Below are 7,238 nucleotides of genomic sequence, written 5' to 3'. Positions count from 1 at the left end.
GTGTTATAAATCCTAATCCATAAACAATAAATCACAAACCCTAAACCTGAAACCCTAAATCCAAAACTGTAAAACCCAAACGTTAAACCCTAAACACTAAGAATTTTACAACATTTTAGAAAGCATTCAATGGCTTTTATTTAAGTGTTTATTCAAAGAATTTGTTAAAGTGTTATAAAACCTAAACCGTAAATCGAAAACCCCAAACCCTATATCATAATGCTTAAAGCCTAAAGGATAAACTTTAAAATCATTTACTAAGGTCTTATAAACCCTAAACCCTAAAGACTAAAGATTCAAAGAATTCACTAATGTCTTATAAACACTAAACCCTAAACTCCAAAACCTAAACCCTAAACCCTAAGCCGTAAACCCCAAACCCTAAAACCTAAGGCTTTGATAACATTTTAAAACGTGTTTTGTAACTTTTATTTAAGTGCTTACTAAAACCATTTAATAAAGTGATGTAAACCCCAAACCCCTAATCCCTAAACCCTTAACCTTAAACCCCAAACCCTAAACCCTAAAAAACCATAAACCCTAAAAACTCTAAAAATCCACAAACCATTAAAAACACTAATCACTAGAAAACCATAAACAGTAAACCCAAAAAAACCCTAAACCCCAAAAAACCATAAACCCTAAAAACCATTTTTTAAATTTTTTTATAAGTGTTTATTAAAATAATTTATTAAAGCATTGTAAACCATAAGCCCTAAACCCTAATACCCACACCCCCAACCTAACCCATAAGCACTTGATAAAATTTTAAACCCCAAGCTCTAAACCCTAAGTATTTTATAACATTTTAACAAGCGTTTTTAGCTTTTTTTAAAGTGTTTATTTAAATAATTTACTAAATTGTTATAAACCCTATACCCTTATAATTTTACTACAATTTAGCAAGATTTTTGTAACATTTTAAAACCATAAACCATAAAACATACACCCTAAGAATTTTATAAAATTTTAACAAGAGTTTTGTAACTTTTTTAAAGTGTTTATTAAAAGAATTTACTAAAGTGTCCCTCAAAGCTAAACCCTAAGGATTTTATAACCTTTTAGGAAGTGTTTTGTAACATTTTTCCAAGTGTTTATTAAAAGGATTTAATAGAGTTTTATAAACCCCAAACCCTAAACTCTAAAGCCTATGAATTTTATAACATTTTAAACCATAAAACCAGAGCATTTTATAACATTTTAAAAATTGTTTTGTAACATTTTTTTAACTATTTATTAAAATAATTTATTGAAGTGTTATAAGACCTAAAACGTAAACACTAAGCATTTTATAACATTTTAAAAGCATTTTGTAACTTTTTTAAGTGTTTATAAAAAGAATTTACTAAAGCATTGTGAACCATAAACCTTAAGCATTTTATTTCATTTTAAACCCTAAACCTAGACACTAAGCATTCAATGACATTTTAAAAAGCTTTTTGTAACTTTTTTTAAAGTGTTTATTAAAAGAATTTACTAAAATGTTATAAATCCTAAATCCTAAACTGTAAGCATTTTGTAACATTTAAAACCCTAAACCCTAAACCCTAAAATCTCAACCCTAAGTATTTTATAACATTTTATAAAGTGTTTTCTTACTTTTTTTCAAGTGTTTATTAAATTCATTTACTAAAGTCTTATAAACACTGAACCCTAAACCATAAGCATTTTATAGAATTTTAAATCCTAAACCCTAAAGCCTAATCATTTTATAACATTTTAAAAAGTGTTTTGTGACTTTTTTTATGTTCTTATTAAAAGAATTTCTCAAAGTGTTATAAATCCCAAACCCTAAACCATAAACCCTATCACTAAACTCTAATAATTTTATAATGTTTTAAAATACATTTTTGTAACTTTTTAAAGTGTTTATTAAAATCATTTAATAAAGTGTTATAACCCTAAGACCTAAACCCTAAGCATTTTCTAACATTTTAACAAGTGTTTTGAAACTTTTGTCTAAGTGTTTATTAAAATGATTTACTGAAGTTTTATAAACCCTAAACACCAAATCCCAAACCCTAAACCCTAAATCCTAATCATTTTATGATCTATTAAAAATAATTTTGTAACTTTTATTTAAGTGCTTATTAAAATTATTTACTATGGTGTTAAAAAAGCTAAACCCTAAAGCCTAAGCCCTAAACCCCAAACCCCAAACCCTAAACCCTAATCATTTAATAACATTGTAAAATGTGTTTTGCGCATTTTTAAGTGTTTATTAAAATCTCTTAATAAATTTTTATAAACTCTAAAACCTAACCCTAAACCCCAAACCCTAAACCCTAAACCCTAAAAAACAAATCCTAAACCCCAAAACCGAAACCGTAAACCCTAAACACCAAGACCTAAACCCTAAACCATAAACCTTAGGAATTTTATAACAGTTTGAGAAGAATTTAGAAACTTTTATTTAAGTTTTTATTGAAAGAATTTACTAAAGTGTCATAAACTATAATTTATAAACACAAAATCCTAAACCGTAAAAACAAAAACATAAACCCTAAAACGCAAATCCTAAACACTAAACCCTAAACCCCAAACCCCAAACCCTAAGCCCTAAATTGTAAACCCTAATCACTAACCATTTTGAAACATTTTAAAAAATATTTGTAACTTTTATTTATGTATGTTAAGAACATTTACCAAAAGGTTTTAGACCCTAAACACTAAACCATAAACCTAAACCCAAAACCCCAAACATTAAACCCTAAACCCTAAATCCCAAACCCTAAACCCTAAACCCTAATAATTTTATAACATTTTAAAAAGTATTTCGAAACTTTTATTTGAGTCTTTATTAAAATAATTTACTAAAGTCTTATAAATCCTAAACCCTAACCTCTAAACCCCAAACCCTAAACCATAAACCCTAAACCCTAAACCTTAAACCCTAAACCCCAAACCGTGAACATTAAACCCTAAACCCTAAGAATTTTATAACATTTTAAAAATCATTTTGTAATTTTTATTTAATTTATTTATTAAAAGAATTTACTAAAGAGTTATAAACCCTCAACCCTAAACTGTAAACCAGAATCCCTAAACCCTAAACTCTAAACTCTAAACCTAAAACCCTAAACCCTAAACCCTTAACTCTAAATCGTAAACCGTAAACCCTATGCAAAACCATAAAATTTTATAAATTTTTAAAAAACATATTGTAACTTCGATTTAAGTGTTTATTAAAATCATTTAATAAAGTGTTATAAACCCTAAACACTAAAATCTAAACACAAAACCCCAAACTATAAATCTTAAACCCTAAAACCTAAGCATTTTATAACGTCTTAAAAAAAATTCTAACTTTCATTTAATTGTTTATTAAGAGGATTTACTAATTTTCTATAAACCCTAGACTCCTAACCCTAAACACTAAGCAAGTTATAACATTTTAAAATATGTTTTTTAACTTTTATGTAAGTGTTTATTATAAGAATTTACTAAAGCCTTATAAACCCTAAACCCTAAGCATTTTATAGCATTCTAAAAAGAGTTTTGTAACTTTTAGATAAGTTTTTATCAAAACAATTTACTAATGTGTTATAAACCCTAAGCCATAAGAACTAAACCCTAAACTATAAACCCTAAATTGAAAAACCTAAACCCTAAACGCTAAACCCTAAGCATTTTATAACATTTCAAAAAGAATTTTCTAACTTTTATTTAAGTGTGTATTAAAACAATTTACTAAAGTGTTATAAACCTTTAACCCTAAACCACAAAACCTAAACCCTATACCTTATACCATATAACCTAAACCCTATGAATTTCATAACATTATAAAAAGTGTTTTGTAATTTTTTTATGTGTTTATTAAAATAATTTACTAAAGTGTTATAAACTTTAAACCCTAATACCTAAAGCCTAAACCCTAATTAATTTATGACATTTTAAAGAGTGTTTTGTAACTTTTATTTAAGTTTATATTGAAAAAATTTAATAAAGTGTTATAAACACTAAACCCTAAATGCTAAAGCCTAAAAATTTTATATAGTGTATAAAGCCTAAACCACAAATTCTTAACCCTAAACACTAGACACTAAACCCTAAACCCTAAATCCTAAACCCTAAATTCTAAACCATGAACCCTAAGCATTTTATAACAATTTTAAAAACGTTTTGTAACTTTTATAAAAGTGTTTACTAAATTTTTTTACTAAAGTGCTATAAACCCTAAACCATAAACTCTAAACCATAATCCCGTGACCCTAAACCATAAACTGCAAACCCTAAACCCTAATTATTTTATAACATTTTAAAAGGTGTTTTGCAAATTTTATATAAATATTTATTGAAAGGATTCACTGAAGTGTTATATTCCCTAAAGACTAAACTCTAAACAGTAAACCCTAGACTTAAAACCCTAAACCCTAAACCCTAAAACCCAAACCCTAAACCCTCAACATTTTATAGGATTTTAAAAATGGTTTTGCAATTTTCGTTTAAACATTTGATAAAAACATTTACTAAAGTGTTATAAACCATAACCTCTAAACCCTAAATCCTAAATCCTACAGCCTAAAACCTATATCCTAATCATTTTATAACATTTTTAAAAATGTTTCATAACTTTTATTTAAGTTTTTACTAAAAGCATTTACTAAAGTGTTGTAAACCTTAAACCCTAAACCCTAAACAATAAAAGCCTAAACCCTAAGCCCTAAGCATTTTATAAACCTTAAACACTCTACACTAAACACTAAAACTTAAACCCCAAACCCTAATCCCTACACCCCAATCCCCAAATCCTAAACCCTAAACCCAAAACCCTAAAAACTAAACCGTAAATGCTAAGCATTTAATAATATTTTTAAAAGTGTTTTGTAAATTTTATTTAAGTGTTTATTAAAAGATTTTACAAAAGTGTTATAAACCCTAAATTCAAAACCCTAAACCCCAAACAATAAACCTCAAACCTTTAACTCTAAACGATAAACAATAAGAATTTTATAACATTTTAAAAATGAGTCTGTAACTTTTATTTAAGTGTTCATTAAAAGAATTTACTCAAGTGTTATAAACCCTAAACCCTAAACTCTAATCCCAAAACCCCAAACCCTAAACCCTAAATCCTAGGAATTTTATAACATTTTACAAACCGTTTTGTATCTTTTATTTATGTGTTCATTAAAATCATTTACTAAAGTGTTATAAACCCTAAAACATAAACCCTAAACCCTAAACCTCAATCCAAAATCAAAACCCAAAACCCTAATACCTAACCATTTTATAACAGTTTAAAAAGAATTTTGGAACTTTTATTTATGTCTTTATTAAACGAATTTACTAAGGTCTTATAAACACTAAACTCTAAATCCCAAAGCCCAAACCATAAACACTAAACCCTTATCATTTTATATAATTTTAAAAATAATTTTGTAACTTCAAGCCTTGATTAAAACCATTTGCTAAAGCCTTATAAACCATAAACCCTAAATTCTAAACCACCCTAAATCCTAAACCCCAAACTTGAAACCTTAGACCTTAAATCCTAAACTCTAAGCATTTTATAACATTTAAAAAAGTGTTTTGTAAATTTTATTTAAGTGTTTATTAAAATAATTACTGAACTGTTATAAACCCTAAACCTTAAACCCGAAAGCCTAAGCATTTTATAACATTTTAAAAAGGGTTTTTAACTTTTATTTAAGTGTTTATTAAGAGTATTTACCAAATCCTTATAAACGCTAAATATTAGAACATGAACCCTAAACACTAAACCCCAAACCCCAAACCCTAATTACTAATCATTTTATAACATTTTAAAAAGTATTTTGTAACTTTCATCTAAGTGTTTATTAAAAACATTTTCTAAATTGTTATAAACCATAAACCCTAAACCCTAAGTTTTTAGAACATTTTGAAAAGTGTTTTGTAACTTTTATTTAACTTTTTATTAAAATAATTTACGAAACTGTTATAAACCCTAAAACCTAAGCATTGAACAGCAAACCCAAAACCCTAAATCTTAATCATTTCATAACATTTTAAAAATAATTTATTAGCTTTTATTTAAGTGCTTATTAGAATAATATACTAAAGTGTTATAAAAACTAAACCCTAAGCCCCAAACACTACACCTCAAACCCTAAAACCAAAACCCTATGTATTTTATGACATTTTAAAAAGCGTTTTCTAAATTTTATTTTTCTTTTCATTAAAAGTATTTACTAAAGTGTTATAAACCCTAAAACCTAAACCGTAAGAATTTTACAACATTTTAAAAAGTGTTTTGTAACTTTTATTTAAGTGTTTATTAAAAGCATTTACTAAAGTTTTATAAACCTTAAACCATAAACATGAAACCCTAAAACCTAAACCCCCAAACCCTAAAACCTAAACCCTAATCATTTTATAACATTTTAAAAAGCATGTTAAACTTTTGTTTAAGTGTTTATTAAAAGAACTTACTAAAGTGTCCCTCAAACCTAAACCCTAAGCATTTTATAACTTTTTAGCAAGTGTTTTGTAACTTTTTTCTAAGTGTTTATTAAAAGGATTTACTAAAGTTTTATAAACCCTTAACTCTAAACCCTAAGCATTTTATAACATTTTAAACCCTAAACCTTGAGCATTTTATAATATTTAAAAAAGAGTTTTGTAGCCTTTTCTTAAGTGTTTACTAAAATAATTTATTGAAGTGTTATAAGACCTAAACCCTAAACCCTAAACCCTAAACACTAAGCATTCTATGACATTTTAAAAAATTCTTTGTAACTTTTTTTAAGTGTTTATAAAAAGAATTTAATAAAGTATTATGAACCCTAAACCCTAAACCTTAAGCAATTTAAAACACTTTAAACCCTAAACCTAAACCCTAAGCATTCAATGACATTCTAACAAGCTTTTTGTAACTTTTTTGAAGTGTTTATTAAAAGAATTTACTAAAATGTTATAAACCCTAAATCCTAAACTGTAAGAATTTTATAACATTTTAAACCCAAAACCATAAAACCTAATGCCTAAACTCTAAACCCTACGTATTTTATAACATTTTAACAAGCGTTTTCTTATTAACCCTACATATTTTATAAACCCTAAACCCTAAACCATGAGCATCTTATAGAATTTTAAATCCTAACCCTAAAGCCTAAGAATTTTATAACATTTTAACAAGCATTTTGTAACTTTTTTTTATGTTATTATTAAAAGAATTTATCAAAGTGTTATAAATCCCAAACCCTAAACCATAAACCCTATCCCTAAACACTAAGAATTTTACAACGTTTTAAAAT

The sequence above is a fragment of the Pinus tabuliformis genome, chromosome 2_2, assembly GCF_031772625.1.
Source record: "Pinus tabuliformis cultivar Carrire ecotype Pingquan chromosome 2_2, CPIR1, whole genome shotgun sequence".
NCBI classification, from domain to species: Eukaryota; Viridiplantae; Streptophyta; class Pinopsida; order Pinales; family Pinaceae; genus Pinus; species Pinus tabuliformis.
Note: the sequence above shows the minus strand (reverse complement) of the source record.